General features: G+C 43.1%; 1 long non-coding RNA gene across 1 annotated transcript; it reads right to left on the reverse strand.

Moving 5' to 3' along the window:
* Positions 1-9,551: 9,551 nt before the first annotated feature.
* Positions 9,552-15,239, reverse strand: LOC308462889. Its single transcript, XR_013979417.1, has 3 exons — positions 14,320-15,239; positions 10,322-10,512; positions 9,552-9,877 (listed from the first exon to the last, which is right to left on the reverse strand). It is a non-coding gene; the product is annotated as an uncharacterized lncRNA (long non-coding RNA).
* Positions 15,240-15,864: the final 625 nt, after the last annotated feature.

Here is a 15,864-nt window from a genome sequence, read left to right on the forward strand (position 1 = left end):
CAGTGATTTGTGCATTACAATACCTGATTTCCTTGCCTACCATATAAGAACCTTTAGTACACTTTTAAACAGAAATGTACAATTTGAAAGCCTGCTCATGGGCATTACATTGAGCTAAGCTTATTTAGATGTTACTCTGCTTGACACAATGTTGTAAATGGTGTGCATGTTACTCAGATTTTTAAAAGAATGCTAAACACCATGAAGGCATTAATATACATTTGCTCTGCTTTTCCTGGCTCTACAGGATTGCCTTATTCCATTGGCCTTTTAAAAATGCTACAAGCAACATTATTTTGGTCTATTTCTCTTGGGAGAGCATTGCACAGCCCAATACATCCACCTTGTCAGGACATTTTCCTCACTGCTGCTTCGCAATTCCCTGCGTATTTTAACCCCATGCACACCTTCCTAAAAAGGGAGAAAGACAAAAGTAATATCAGAATGGGGCTACTTTGGACTAACCCAGAACTTGGAATGTTCCTTTTGAAAAGGAACTGATTCAAATTCAACATGTCAGCAAATGAACAAATTCCAGTTCACTTTTGTCCCATTGCAAAATGATCTAGTTCAGTTCATGGTTCAAGTTCCTTCAAATGATCCTTGACAAAAGAAATGTCAGCCTTTATAATGTTAGAAGCTGCTGTGCTGAAGTATAAATACACTTAAGAACGCTAAGGAACCTTCAAAACACACACTGTGGAATGTGCATTGTTTAATTTATTCTCTTCAGCAGTTATTATATTTATGCTTCAAGGCCCCAAAAAGTATAAAATGTTTTTTTAAAAGAGAGAGAGAGAATGAAATTGAAGATGAATCAGTTCAACATTCTTCCAAAACCAACTTAATTCATGTTTGGTTCATCCAGAAATTATAGGAATTTATGGGATTTCAGTGAACTTCATTAAACTAAACAAGTTTATTTCAAGCGTTGGATCAATCCAAAGAGGCAATCCGAATATATTGCTGCTTCACAATTGGGCAAGTCTTGCAACATCTTGCTTTGGTCACATGTGCCCTGATGTCCTCAAGATTAGGTGACTAATCAGTCCTCTTCCATCAGCCCCAGTCAGCTTAGCCAATGGTTATTCCAACAACCTCTGGGACCCCAAGGTTGAAGACTGTTGCCTGTAGTGGAACTTCATTTGAAAACTATCTGAAAACATCATTTAGTGTGATTCATAGAATCACAGAATTGCAGAGTTAGAAGGGATGCCAAGGGTCATCTAATCCAACACCCTGCAATGCAGAAATCTCAGCTAGAGTTTTGGAGTGGCTGAATGTTTTAGTTCCACTGGCTTATATTAAGTAGGTTTATTGTAACAATATTATATATTTATCAAAACTGGAGATCACATATGCCTTTTAAGAAAATCAAGCAAGGAGTTGTCTTTGGAAAAGATGACAAAGAGTTTGCCACCGCAGAATGCAACCTGAAAACGCTCAACCTGAAGCGTATTTAACCCAAGGTATGACTGTACAAGGGAAAAAATCAGATGGCGTTTCCTAATGTGGAAGCAATCTTGCAGCTATATCTTAGCCTTATGGTCACTAACTGCTCACGAGAGAAGAGTTTTTCAAGACTCAAAAGAATTAAAAATGAATTAAGGGCCACAATGTCCACACTGAGCATTCTGTACATTGAAGGTGACAAACTTAGACAAACAAGTTTTGATGAAGTTTTGGGTGATTTTGCTATGAGGAAGGCTGGGGGAGGGGGCCATTTTAGCCTTACTGTATTTGATGGTTGTAGTTTACTTCTTAATATGAATTTTAATACTGACTTTTTAATGACAACATAAAGTAAATTCTATAAGTGCCACACTGTCAGGTAATCTTGATCATATTATTTACACTTCCCAGGCAATATAATTTGTAAACTCAAGGTGTTGTTTTTTTAAGAATAACACTACAACTTCATTTTCCTAAACAATAATGCTTATTCCACAAAAGGGTTATGAAGTTCAGTTATTGCAAAAGTTTTTCAGTGTTAATTTTATGCATTTTTAAAAATCACCATGGTGTTTAACAATAACATCTTATGTCCTTTAGAGGAGAAATTGAGAATTGCAGAATTTTAAATACCTGTCATCATCCTTGGCTTCACTCAATTTTGTTTATAACACTCTTTCATTTTCTTTTAGTCGTGAGGGTGAGGGATTGGGAGTGGGCCTCTCTTCACCTTAATCTGGCCCTGGGCCTGTCGGGGTAAAAAGGTCTTCCTGAACGCCAGAAGCCAGGGGGCCTGCCCAATCTCTGCATGGGACCGATGAGGACCTGGGTGGATCTCGTCAGCATAAGACACTTCAGCTTCCACCAGCCCCAGCCAACACATTTTGTAGTCCAAAAGATCTGAAAGGCACTAGGTTGGATTAGTTTGATGTAGTGGTTAGAGTACAGTGGTACCTCGGGTTACATATGCGTCAGGTTACAGACTCCGCTAACCCAGAAATAGTACCTCGGGTTAAGAACTTTGCTTCAGGATGAGAACAGAAATCGTGCTCCGGCGGCGCGGCGTCAGCAGGAGGCCCCATTAGCTAAAGTGGTGCTTCAGGTTAAGAACAGTTTCAGGTTAAGAACAGACCTCCAGAACGAATTAAGTATTAACCCGAGGTACCACTGTACTGGACTAGGACCTGGGAGACCAGGGTCCCCATTCAGCCAGACATTGGCTGTCTCACGGCCTAACCTACCTGACAGGGTTGTTGTGGGGATTAAGTGAGGGAGGGGGAGAACCATGTACAGTCACCTTGAGATCCTTGGAGAAAAGGGTGGAATATAAATGCAATTTTAAAAAAAATAAAAAACAAGGCTTCTCCTCAATGTAAGCATTGGAATTAGACATTAGCAACCCCAGCTCAGAAGGGAAATGGTCAGGAGATTTGCTGCTAAATATTTTATTTTGATTTGTGCCCCCTGACTCCCATTTGGTAGTTGCTATTTGCTGAGAGCCACGCAAATGAATCCAATTCCCTCTAATAGGTATCCTTCATATAATTTATATAGAGTTATATGTTAGAGTTTAAAAAAGCTGACTTTAAAATAAAAGTGTTTTGCTTCATTTTCTTTTATTCTTTCCCATTGTTGATGGCATGTTCATTTGAAAGCTCATTTGTGTAACTGAAATGGAGCAGAACAGATTTAGGTCTCTGACAAATTTTAAATATGAAAGTCTTTGATGACGGATGGTGTAATAACAGATTTGTGGCAATCTACTTATTGGGGAATTGGTTTTCTATTGGATATCAGCTCATGTGGCTGCAAATGTAAATAAAATATATGTATTCCCCTGTGTACTGCATAGATTATGCCATGGATCTCATCAGAGAATGTTGTGAGTTGTGTTATTCATTCTTAATTTGCATTGTTCTGAATATCAATTGTTTTGATACTGGGCTGCAAACAGCAATTCCAGTGTAGCATCAATATTTCTTGGTGACCCTTTCTAGTGTGAATACTCACGCTTTTCTTGTTGGGAACTTTTTCTTTTTAAGAAATTAAATTGCACTCTAAATAGCTATATTTTACCATCATCATTTAGTTGTTGCCCTTGCAATCCAGCTCATTCTTTTTGGATGCTGATCAGCCTGGGCCAATAGTCATTGCCTAGACCATAATGGAGCTTAGGTTGGCACCGAGGTCAGGTATAGGGCCGAGAGGCTCCACCCAGGAGCCGGGAGGGGGCTGGGAAGAGCAAGGGCAAGATTGCCCTCCATGCATCCTGCCCTCCCTGGTGCATGCCATGGGGAGAAGGAGGCGGAGTGGCAGAGCCCGGTGCCATGCTCTGCCACTTAGTCTCCTCCTGCCCGTTCAACATCTGGCAGGGAGGAGGAGGCGGAATGTGCCACTGGCTCTGCGCTCTGCCTCCTTCTCTCTGCTGCACCTCCCACTGGGGTGGACGTTATGTGTCACGTGATGCGCCCCTCCCCAAAAAATGTTGGGTGCAAGTTCATGCCTTTGAGCTATGGCCATTAACTTAGACGGTTAGCAAAGTTACAAAGTTAGCAAGGGAATCTTCCACCCACTTTTAACCCTTACTAGGTACAGGACCCCACAAATGGGAAGGGATTCAGGGGATCATGCAGACAGACCCCACAAACTCTCTCTCTCTCTCTTCTCTCTCTCTCTCTCTCTCTCTCTCTCTCTCTCTCTCTCTCTCACACACACACACACGGTTCAATGAATATGCATGAAGCTGGGCTGCACAGCATCTTCAGCAGATCTGGTGCTGCACTGGACAAAAGGAAGAAGAAGAAACCATTTGAAGACCTAACAGTCAGGAGATTTCAAAGATCCGAGGACCATTCAAACATGCCTCCCCAGCAGCCTGAAGTAGTAAAGTCTAAGGAACTTGTAGCCAATTAAAATGGTTGATTATATAATAAGCCCTCAGTAGAGAATCAAACGCAGTGATGGGGAGCTTGTAGTCGTTCACTTGTTTTGGACTACAACTCACAACATCCTTGATCACTGGCCATTCTGGGCGGGGTTGATGGGAGCTGGAGGCCAAAAAAACCTGGAGGGCATCAGGCTGAAGAAGGCTGGTGTATGGATTCAAAAATCCCCCATTACCTCACTGCAGGCTCTCTTCTGGCTCAAGACTTCTAAGTAGAAGTGGTAGTGGCGGAAACGTCACCTCATAGGCCGAGCACTTATCATGTGGAGACACCAGGAATGAAACTGTCAACTGTGACAGATTTTTTACTTCATGGTTTATAAAATCCATGGAGCCAATAATAGCCAAGTTGCCCTAATCTAGCCACCAGCACTTTTGTAGCTTAATCCATAACCAAGTCAAATTGAAGTAGCTGAATTTTGAGCCAGTTTCACCTCAGGATCGGAATTCAAATAAGTGGTGCTCTTGAGTACCACATGCTAACTCAGGAATGGGGTGCGGGGGGGCATAGAAAATAATTGTGACATTCAAGTTGAGACCAATAGGCTGTAGGGAAAGTGAACCCACAGCATGAAGCAAAAGAGTCCAAAAGGTCCAAAAGAGCTCAGACTGAGGCAAACTATTCCTGATGATACAACGGTGGTTAGTTTAATCACGGCTGGAGAGGGGGAGGCGGCCTATAGGAAGGAAGTTGAGCAGTTGGGGGAGTGGTGCAGGAAAAACAACTTACTCCTTAACTTAAAGAAAACAAAAAATATTATTGTGGACTTTAGGAAATGTAAATTGAATATTCAGCCACTTATTCTTGAAGGGAAGTGTGTGGAACAGGTCTCAGTGTTTCGATTTCTGGGAATGGAGTTCAGAGATGACCTAACCTGGGGAGAAAACAGCAAAGACCGGATGAAGAGAGCACAGCAGGTTATATTTTCTGAGAATCCTCTGGAAAAACAATCTCTCAAAGGACCTGTTGGTGGCATTTTACCATTGAACTGTGGAGAGTGTATAAACTTATGGTCTCTGTGTGTGGTTTGGGAGCTGCACGGTCAGGGAAAAAACAATGCTGTCCAGGGTTATAAAGACTGCAGAGAGAATAACTGGGTGCACTTTTCCCACCTTGGATCAAAGCTACGTTTCCAGGTGTCATAAGAAAGCTGCAGAGATAGTGCAGGATAGTGTGCATCCCGGAAATGATCTCTTTCAGCTTCTGCCTTCAGGAAGAAGCTCCAGGGTTATAAAGACTAGGACTAGCTGCCTGAGAAACAGTTTCTACCCAAATGCGATTTTGGTTTTAAACGCAGTATAAGGAGTCTCTATGGGAGTATATTGTATTTAAAAATGGGGTATCAGAGTTTTTAGGGGGCTAACCAGGTTGGGATAGCTGGGACAGCAGGCTTGTTGGTTTTTTAATGTCTTATGTAGATTTTTCAATTTTGCTGTTCTGTATGGGACAATGACAATAAAGATTATCATATTGTATTGTATTGTATTGTATTGTATTGTATTGTATTGTATTGTATTGTATTGTATTGTATTGTATCGTATCGTATCGTATCGTATTGTATCGTATATAATGCTGTGGCTAGATACTGGAGTTCTTTGGTTTTTAATCTTTTCAAAGTTTGGTTTGCTTATGTTTGGGACCTGACTTTGATGGAGAAATTGACCAATGAAGCCTGTGAAAAAAGGCAACACAAGAAACTCAGTAATTTCCACAATACCTGGTTTAATTTTATTGCTTATGCTTCACAAAATTGACACACTTATAAACTACCAAAAATTAATAGGAATTTATGGAATAAAGGTTCCCCCCTCCAGGTATCTTAAAAGTGACCTTGATCTCTTTTGAGTGCATCTGCATGAATTAGTTATTTTCAAGTTCTGTAAAGATGGGAGGGGCAGGGGCGTGCCACCCATTCTGTATAATACAGGGTTGTCCCTTATTTCAATGTAAAATGCTATTTCCTGTATTGATTCAATATAGGACACGGTTTGTCCAGTATTTCCCTTATTTCTGCTCTGCTGCTGGACTCTCTCTCTCTCCTCTGCCCACCTCCTGCTTCTTTCCTTTCCGTTTTTCTCCTCAGTCCCTCTCCTCATTCTGCCCCCAAGAAGGAGCAAACCAGGGCAAGGCTTTTGTACTGTCTTCCAGCTCCCTGCAGCTTCCGCTGGCCCATCCTCAGAGCTGCAGCCTGGGAGCCCCAGGCCCCATCCCTCAGAGACCAACAGGTTAATAATAATAATAATAATTTATTTATACCCCGCCCATCAGGCTGGGTTTCCCCAGCCACTCTGGGTGACTTCCAACAAAACAGTAAAATACAATAACCTATTAAACATTAAAAGCTTCCCTAAACAGGGCTGCCTTCAGATGTCTTCTAAAAGTCAGATAGTTGTTTATTTCCTTGACATCTGACAGGAGGGCATTCCACAGGGTGGGCGCTTTCTGCCTGGTTCCCTGTAACCTCAGTTCTCGCAATGAGGGAACCGCCAGAAGGCCCTCAGCGCTGGATCTCAGTGTCTGGGCTGAACGATGGGGGTGGAGACGCTCCTTCAGGTATACAGGATGCTCTAGAAACAAGCGGCTTTGTGTCAACGTAGCCCGGTATATCTGCATGATATTTGAGAGAGGAGGGTGGGGGAGAAGTAGCTCCCTAATATTACCTCTCTCTTTCAGAAATGTAACGTGGAACAAAGCTCATCCTCTCATCAGAATATGCCCCCCATATATTTATTTTTTGCCCCAGCTTGCCTGTATCATTGTACAGTACCAAATGTGTGTGAAAGGTCATGCATTTCAGCTCTGAGTAGCAAAGCACAGACAAATTATCAAATTCATGTGCAGGCGTGTGTGTGTGTAACCAATTCCAGAAGGGACATCCGGTTAGGCTTCAATGGATTGTAATGGATTGCTCTGAAGTCATTTCAGCACTGGGGGTGGGGTGGGGGTCATGAACCCTCCTGCCACCTGCCACCCGCTGTCCTGTCCTGTATTTTGCCAGAACAAAGGTGGCAGCCCTAGGGAGAGGTAAACTCTGTCTTCTTGATGTTTACTATTTAAAAACCACTAAAAATATATTGTAAAAGAAGTTTACATAATGCTGGAACCTGGGACCATCCGATGAAGCTGAACATTGGAAGGGTCAGAACAGACAAAAGGAAGGACTTACTTGCACCGCATGTGGCAAAACCATAGCGTTTGCTGCCACCAGACATGGTGATGGCCATCAACTGAGACAGCTGTAAAAGAAGATTTGATGACCAGTGGCTATTAGCCAGGGCCAGAGGTGGTTGTGAACATCAGTTTCCAGGAATCACAAATGGGAAGAGTGTTGTTGAGCTTAGAAGCTGCCTGTGGGCTCCCCAGGGGCATCTGAATGGTCACTTTGGAAAGAGGATGCTGAACTAGTTGGACTCGGTCTGACCCAGCCTGGCTCCTATGAAGCTATTTCAGAAAGAACATAAGAAGAGTTCTGATGGATTAGACCAAAGGCCAACCTGCAATGCACAGCCTGACTGGGCCCTTCCAATATTTTGCTCCTCATTGACAAATGGTTTGATATTTGTCATCCATTCTGTCTCAACCATGCACCTCCAAGTATTGTTAATTAACAGTGAGCAACAATTTATCTTGAATCAGCCCCAATCTTCTGGATGAAGGACAGAGATGTCAGGAAAGTTAGCTGTGGAAACTGAATGCAGGGAGTTGAAGTGTGAAAAGATTGCACATCTTGCCAGAGTGCAGCAACAATAACCATTTGCAAAAACAACCCTGATATAGCCATCTATCTCTACTACATGACTGTAAGGAAAAATTGCTCAAGCTGTTGTACAGGAATAGGCCAGAGAGTCTCAAAGGACAAGGAGACACCACTTCATTTAACTGAGCATCCTCTCAAAAAATATAGGCTCCAAGTGGAGAAAGTAGCAGAAAGGAGGAGGAAATGGTGCGGGCAGGAAGTGAGGTGGCAGAGCAATCATTGTGCGCCATTGTGCTGAAGTGGGTTTTGATGCCAGGCCTGACTGGCTGCACCAGCCTCCGCCATCAGAAGAGCTCCACCCTTGATGGGGTGTCCCACCTGCAAGCCATGCCCCAGGGTACCCCAGGGCACCCCCCATGTGGTGGGCAGGAAGTACTGCCAAGAAACCCATGAAAGGGGATGTTTTGTGTTTGCTTTTGTATTTGGTTTGTGATGACATTTATTTTCAGCTGTGAAGCACAGGGAGGGTGTGTAATATAGATTTGTTGGGATGAGCTTTTCTCACTGCTGTTAATTTATCTCAGCCTTCCACAGTCTGGCACTGGACTACAGTCCCCATCATTCCTGACTACTGGCCAGGCAGGCTGGGAGTTTTAGGACAGCAACGTCTAGAGGGTAACAATTTGGCGAAGGCTGGTTTATCAATAAAAACTTTTAAAAGTTGTATATAGTTGTATCTATTCTGAGGAAAATGAGGTAGAATCTCATATTTAAAATTTGCTGATCAATTGTTTTGCAAACTTACTACAGCAATATATTTCTTTTTCTTTTAAAAATGAAATGCAGGCTGTTTCAAATTTTCTATGGGTGTGTGTGGAACAGACGCATGATAAAGTGTGATGCAAACTTCTGAATTATGTTATTAACTATCAAATAAAACTTTTTTGTTTCTCATTTATCTTGCTTTGGGTGTCCCCCTCTCCCTTTTCAAACTGGGATGTGTTGTTTATTGGTTTCTAAATGCTGATTTGCTCAACAGAAAATTGAAAATGAGCAAACAGCTATTCAAAACAAGGTAATACTTTTGCTCTGTTACTGCATTTTTAAACTATGTCCACTAATATCAGTGAACCTTAGGAAACCTACCTGAAATTTGAGGGTGCTGCCTTAAATTGTACACTTTTAAGTGATGGTGTGATCCCCCCGCCCCGCAGTGGTTGCTGGGAAGTTATAGGGATGGAGGTTTTAAACACAAACTAATTCACATTTTCTGAGATAATGCACAAGCTGAAACACAGATATCCTTCAAAATTTGCACCAGGATGCTGGCAAATTTTCAGAGGACTAACAATAATAGTAATAATAATTGCAGAAATTTAAAAAAACAGAAATTGTTGCAGAAATTTAAAAAAACAACAAGGAGAAAGCAGGCTAGAAAGATTTGTCTGTTCGTCCATCATCCTAGCTCTAGTGCCCAGCAGAATCAGAAGCAGACATTGTGGTCGGAATAATTTGGTTTCACATTCCAGATTAGGCAGGGACTGTCCTGGTGTATCCAGAAAGCTGAAGCTACAAGAAATGGGCTGGACAGAAGGGCCAGAGAACATGTCAAAGAACACAGGTAGTGAGCTGTCAGCAGGCCTTGCCAGTTTCCAACCACAGGTAGCAGGATGGTCAAAAGGGTTTCCTGAGCCAACCACAATGTGCTTTCCAGTGCCAACCATGCCCATGTGGGGGAAGGCAGCAGGTCTTTTAAGGATGGAAGCTGCTTGCTGGAGGAAGCCTGCAGAACACATGGAAGACCAGATATTTGCATTAGATGTGGCAAAGGTTCCAGAGACTGGGAAGCCTGAAATGCTGTTATTCCTGGTTATGACAGGCGCATCTGCAACCACGGCAATCACCTGGTGCAAACTTCATTTGCAACTGCACACTGTTCATTGCACAGAGCAAAGGCAATGCAGACACACAGTTCTAGGGCAAATGCAGGGTTCAAGGTGAACTCAGCTTCTTGGTAGCCAAGGAACCTCAAGGTCATTCAGTTCCATCCACTCACCAATCCTTTACAAAATACACCGTATACTAGTCCTCTATTTTTTAAAAAAATAAGCTTTCAAAATTCTTCTAATAACATAGCTATTGAAAAAAGAGCTCTCATTTCCCTTGGCAGAATGCCCTGTCCTGCAGCTTGTATGACAAGTAGCAATTGCTTTGCTTTTGAAAGTACCTTTTTATTGTTCTTCTAATGGCAATATCTTTTCCTCAGCAGGGATCTGATCTCTGAAATACCATGACAAATATCCCTGTCATAATCTCCCTTGAAGACTCCAGCAATTATTCTATTCATGGATTGAATTAACCTTCGTCCTTGGAGCAATTCATCTTCCTGACCCTTAAATTTCTCTGGAGCTCTGTAACCTGTTTACCAAAAGAGGTTATAGCACTGAATTAAACCAGGGCTGGTAACAGAAGAGATCCGCACACACCCAAACTTTCCAAGTCACACAAGAGGAGCATTTGTACTACTAGGCCCACTGGCAGGATAGTGCTACTTTTTTGTCTCCTCCCCCAGGCAATTTCCTTGTGTCTGGATGTTGCCCACAAATTGTGCATCTATACAACCTACAACTTTTATATCAATGATTATGGCTTTCTGCAATGGGCTGTGGGAACTGCATGTTGAATCTTCTTTTAATGATCTTTTTCTATTTGGAGGCAGCGATTGCCACCAACCAAGAAGGCTTTAAAAGAGGATTAGACAAATCCATGAAGGAGAGGACAGTCAGTGGCTACTAGCCAAGATGGCTCTTCACGGTTGGGGGTAGCAATGCTTCTGAATATCATTTGCTGGCAGCCAGAGGAGGAGGAGAGAGGCTTTTGCACTCAAAGGCTGTTTGCAGGTTTCCCACATTGGTTGGCTACTGTGAGAACAGGATGTTGAACTAGATGGACCTTTGGCCTGATCCCACTGAGCTCTTTTTATGTTCTTATGCTCAACAAACACAATCCAAATGAGCTTCAATAGCCACAAATCCTCATTTTAACCCCTCCCCCTTTCCTATTCCATTAAGCTTTGCTTAATGTAAATATATGCAACAAAGCTAAACCAAACTGTAATAAATATAGGGGTTGCTCGTGCATAAGTTGCCACAACTCCTGGCTAGGTTGCCTTGTTAAACCTTTTCTGTCTGGACAGCCCTTCACTTCGTGGCTGTTTCAGTTGCTAGCAGAATCCGTCAGTGGGCGTTTCTTAAACCTTTTCCAGCATAAAAGCTGTTTGACGCCAAGTCTCCTCCTACTCTCCCTGCGCGGAAGTCTTCTGCGCAGGGAGGGCGTGGGTAGCGGAGGACCCGTGCTCTCCCCGCTGGTCTCCGGCGAGGAGTCCTGGAGCCCCCTCGCCGATTCCCCCATCTCCCTGGTGTTACGCTGATTTCCTTCCCCAGCTGATGAGCTGCCTCTCTCCCTGCTGGGCCCCTCTCCAGCATCGCTTGGGAGCCTTGCCTCCGCCTCTAGCTCCGATGTCAGTTCCCTGACACAAACCTTAAGAAGTTTAAGACTCAAAGTTTGTATGTTAATTTCTCCGTAAATGCTATGTACCATACTTCTGGGTATCACTATGATAAGGTTTGCTTCATGTAGATTTCTCCAGTGTGGCATTTTTTGCGTTTGTATGGAGGAATCATCCAGTTTCAGGATTTGTTCACAGTTCATAGCTGTATCCTACACACAACCGAATCACGTCCATGATAAGTATGTAAGAGCATGTCAAGAAAGGAGAGGAGAATTGTTGAGAATTGCCTGGGTACAGATTCTGCCAAAAGAAGGGAACTGGGGCTATTCAGTGTGAATAAACTAGCATTTATCTACAGTGGAACAAGGTCTAATGTACGGTTAGCAGAAAACTTTTTTCTTTTTTCTTTTGGATTCGATTCTCCTGGATCAATTTGTTGAACCCTATGAGGCTTTGTGGAATGGCGCTGGATTTCTCTGTAGCTGTAATTTTGCAGATCCTTAAGTATTCATCTCTTCTCCCACTGTGCTTTTTGGCTAGCATTGCTCTTTTTTTCCTTTTTTTATTTGTGCCTTAATTCTCCCTAATCTGGCTAGTTGTTCAGCAGATGCTGGTTCTGCTGCCAATGAAGTAATCTCAGTGGAATGCAGTGAAATGCACAAGGCTGAGGACAGATTTTATAGGCTAAATAACGCTGGAGGCAAATGGAGGTTAAAACTGTTGGTCCTATCCAACTTTTACCTAGAGATGCTTCTCTAACTTTTACCTAACTTCACTAAGTTCTGTACATTTTTACCAAAACCCTAAATTATTTCTGTCTCTCCTCCAGCTGACACGAGTAGTAATGGGTGGATGGAGCAGTCTATTTATTGGCTGTGTCTCGTGCCCTGCATGCAGAGACAGGCTCCAGCGGACTCAGCGGATGAGACCAACAGTGAGTCCAGTGGTCAAGAAGGCAGTTTCTGCACAGGATGCAGAGGGAAACGAGGGATAGATGGGGCTCATCAACCTGGAAGGGAGCCCATCAAGGAGAAGGAAAACTCTGGTTCTAAACCTCTGCTGCCTTGCAGCTACACTCATTTTTGAAAAAGGCTTCGGGAGTAAACCCCAAGGAAAAATCAGTACCTGCTGCCTTGCAGGACATCTTCGGGAGAAGAAAAAGCTAAGGAGTAAACTCAACAAAAATCCAGAGTGGAGTCCCTAATACTGTTGGATGGCACTCTGTGTGCCTCCTTCCAGCAGCTCCAGCAGCCAAGCTGGTGCCAAATGTATTGCTTTCCTTTCCTTTGGACCATGTCTGTGAGAGGGAGAGGAGGATCTTGTTGTCTGTGCAGCCAGGACTTCAGTACGCTCTGCCTAGGCTTGCACCCTAAAGAGGTCACTTTGGTGCTGCCAACACAACAAAAACAAAGCAGGAAGTAATAGTCCCACTCTCTTCTGCCTTGGTCAGACCATGCCTGGAATACTGTGTCCAATTCTGGGCACCACAATTTATGGAGGATGTTGACAAGCTGGAACGTGTGCAGAGCAAGGTAACCAAGATAATGAAGGGTCTGGAAAGCCGTAGGAGGAATGGTTGAGGGAGCTGGGTATGTTTAGTCTGGAAAAGAGGAGACCAAGCTGGAATGTGTGTAGAGGAGAGCAACCAAGATGATCAAGGGTCTGGAAACTAAGCCTTATGAGGAGCACTTGAAGGAGCTGGGTATGTTTAGCCTGGAAAAAAGGAGACTGAGAGGAGATATGATAGCCATTTTCAAATATCTCAAGGGCTGTCACATGTAGGATAGAGCAAGCTTGTTTTCCCTGCTCATATGAACCAATGGCTTCAAGTTACCAGAATGGAGATTCCAACTAAACATCAGGAAGAACTTTCTGACAGAAAGAGCTGTTTGAGGTGGAACAGACTCCCATGAGAGGTAGTAGACTCTCCTTCCTTGGAGGTTTTTAAGCAGAGGTTGGATGGCCATCTGTCATGGATGCTTTAGCTGAGATTCCTGAATTTCAGGGGGTTGGACTAGATGACCCTTGGTGTACCTTCCAACTCTAAGATTCTATGATTCTAGGAGGCATCAGTTACAAGTTATAATCTGATTGGCATAAGGTACAAGGGCTACAAGTTGCCTTCCTCAGTGGGAGAGATAATTGTATTTCACTGGTCAGCTGCTGCCTCCCTTAAGCTGGGCTGCCCCAAGTCAATAAAGTGCTGACCCACCACAGTCTGCCTGCTTTAATGGGTGCTTGGAGCTCAGAGTATCACTCAACAAGTGGACTGAACTTCTGCACCAGGCAAAAAAGAAACGAAACAAACCCTCTTGCACCTATCAAGCTGAAACATCAGGACCATGTATGCATGTGCCAGTGACTCACAGAAGCCGGACATAATTGAAAACACTCGACACTGATGTTGCCACTCTCCAGGAGACCACACTCACTTCAAGTGGCTGCTTCCATGAGAAGAACTACACCTTTTTCTGGCAAGCAGGGCATCCAGAAAAACCATGTACTCATAGCATAGGCTTTGCAGTGAGGAACTCCCTTCTGTCTGCAATGCTTAGAATGCTTGCTTTCCCTCTGCTTGTCTTTTTTTTTTTTTTTTTTTTTTGCATATAACTTTTATTAATTCTCAATTATTAAAATCCAATGACAACCACATTTTATCAATATCAAATTACAATTCCCATCCAAATATAAATCAATTATACAGCCAATTATACATTTTAAGTGACTTCCCATGTGCTGGGTGTCGGAGTGCAAAGTTCTTATTTCTTCCTGCTTCTGAGATCTTAGTTAATCCAATTGCATTCAGTCCCAATCTTAGTCCCTTATCAAAAGCTACTGATTTCTTGACTTCCATTTGTGTTGAGATATTTAATAACAAAAGTTTTTCCATAGAAAGAGTTCTGTTTCCTGTGTGAGATGTTTATTTTCTCATTTGTTTATTTGTTGTTCTAATCATGTCTTACATGGCATCTCTGCTTCCGCTTTTCCAGTCTCTCTTCTTCTGTTGAAATTCAAGCTGCGTCATTACTCCATCTTTGTCGTTTATATCTGAGTATGGGAGTAATCTGGCATCCTGCCATCCGGGCAAGATTCCAGTTCTCCTTCTCCTCAGATTCTTATCTCTAACGATCTGGAGTCTCACCAGAGCTACTGCAGATCAAAGACCACAGTCCAAATTACCGTCAGATGGAAGTTAGATGCTTTAAATCATTCCAATGTTCTCACACAGTTCTATTTTCATTTTAATCCATAAATATAATTCTGTTGTCTTTTTCTCTTTTTGCTCTTTATCAGTTGTTATTGTTTAGGGGGAGGTTTGCCAAATCATTTATATAGCAAATATTGTATTAATAAAAAAGGGTAAAGGCTCCCCTCCCCCCTGACATACCATATTCTTCAACGAAGGAGATCTTCATTCCAGTTTGAAACGTTGCAACCCAGTAGCTGATTCTCTTGGCAGATTGTAATCTTATCCCCTTCATCCTGCAACATCTGTAAACTGGAGCCAATTTCATGCAAATATACAGAAGAACCTCTGCTCTTAACGGCTGCATTACTGGTGTTACTGATATGCGGAACGCTTTTCCACTCAGTGTCTCCTGTCTCTCAGATTCCATGCTGGAGTGAGAACCGGTTATCAAGACGATCTGTGAGTGACGCTCACTCCCCCCGGCCCTGGGGGGAGCTTGCAAGGACAATTACTCCCAAATCATCCTTGTTTTCCTCAGCAAATGATCTCCGCTAGTGTGGGAACTGCATCCATTTAAGGCAGGAAGTACTGGAAGTCGCTTTCCCTCTGCTTCTCAACCACCTCCTGTCCAGTTAACATCTTGAGCATCTACATTCCAACTATGCACTCTGGCCTATAAAGCAAGGACCAGTTCTACGAGGAACTAGACCAGGCTGTCAGGAGGGTCCCAGATTGCAAACACCTATTCCTGTTGGGAGATTTCAATGCTAGAATTGAGGGAAATCATCACACGTGGGACATCTGCATAGCCCACCTTGGTATCAGCAGCATGAATGAGAAAGGACAAAGGCTGCTTGAGCTGGCTTGTATCGCAGCCTCTGCATCATGAACATGTACTTCTCTACCAAAGCAAAACACTGTGCTTCCTGGAGACATCCAAGGTCAGGCCAGTGGCACCTGCTGTACTTGAATGTCACCAGGCGATCTGCACTCAGCTGTGTTTGTGCCACAGACACATGGAGCTACCACAGTGCAGACTTTTTGGTGCGCTTGACTTACTTTCCAAGTG

Source organism: Podarcis pityusensis, assembly GCF_964106645.2.
Source record: "Podarcis pityusensis genome assembly, chromosome: 14".
NCBI lineage: Eukaryota > Metazoa > Chordata > Lepidosauria > Squamata > Lacertidae > Podarcis > Podarcis pityusensis.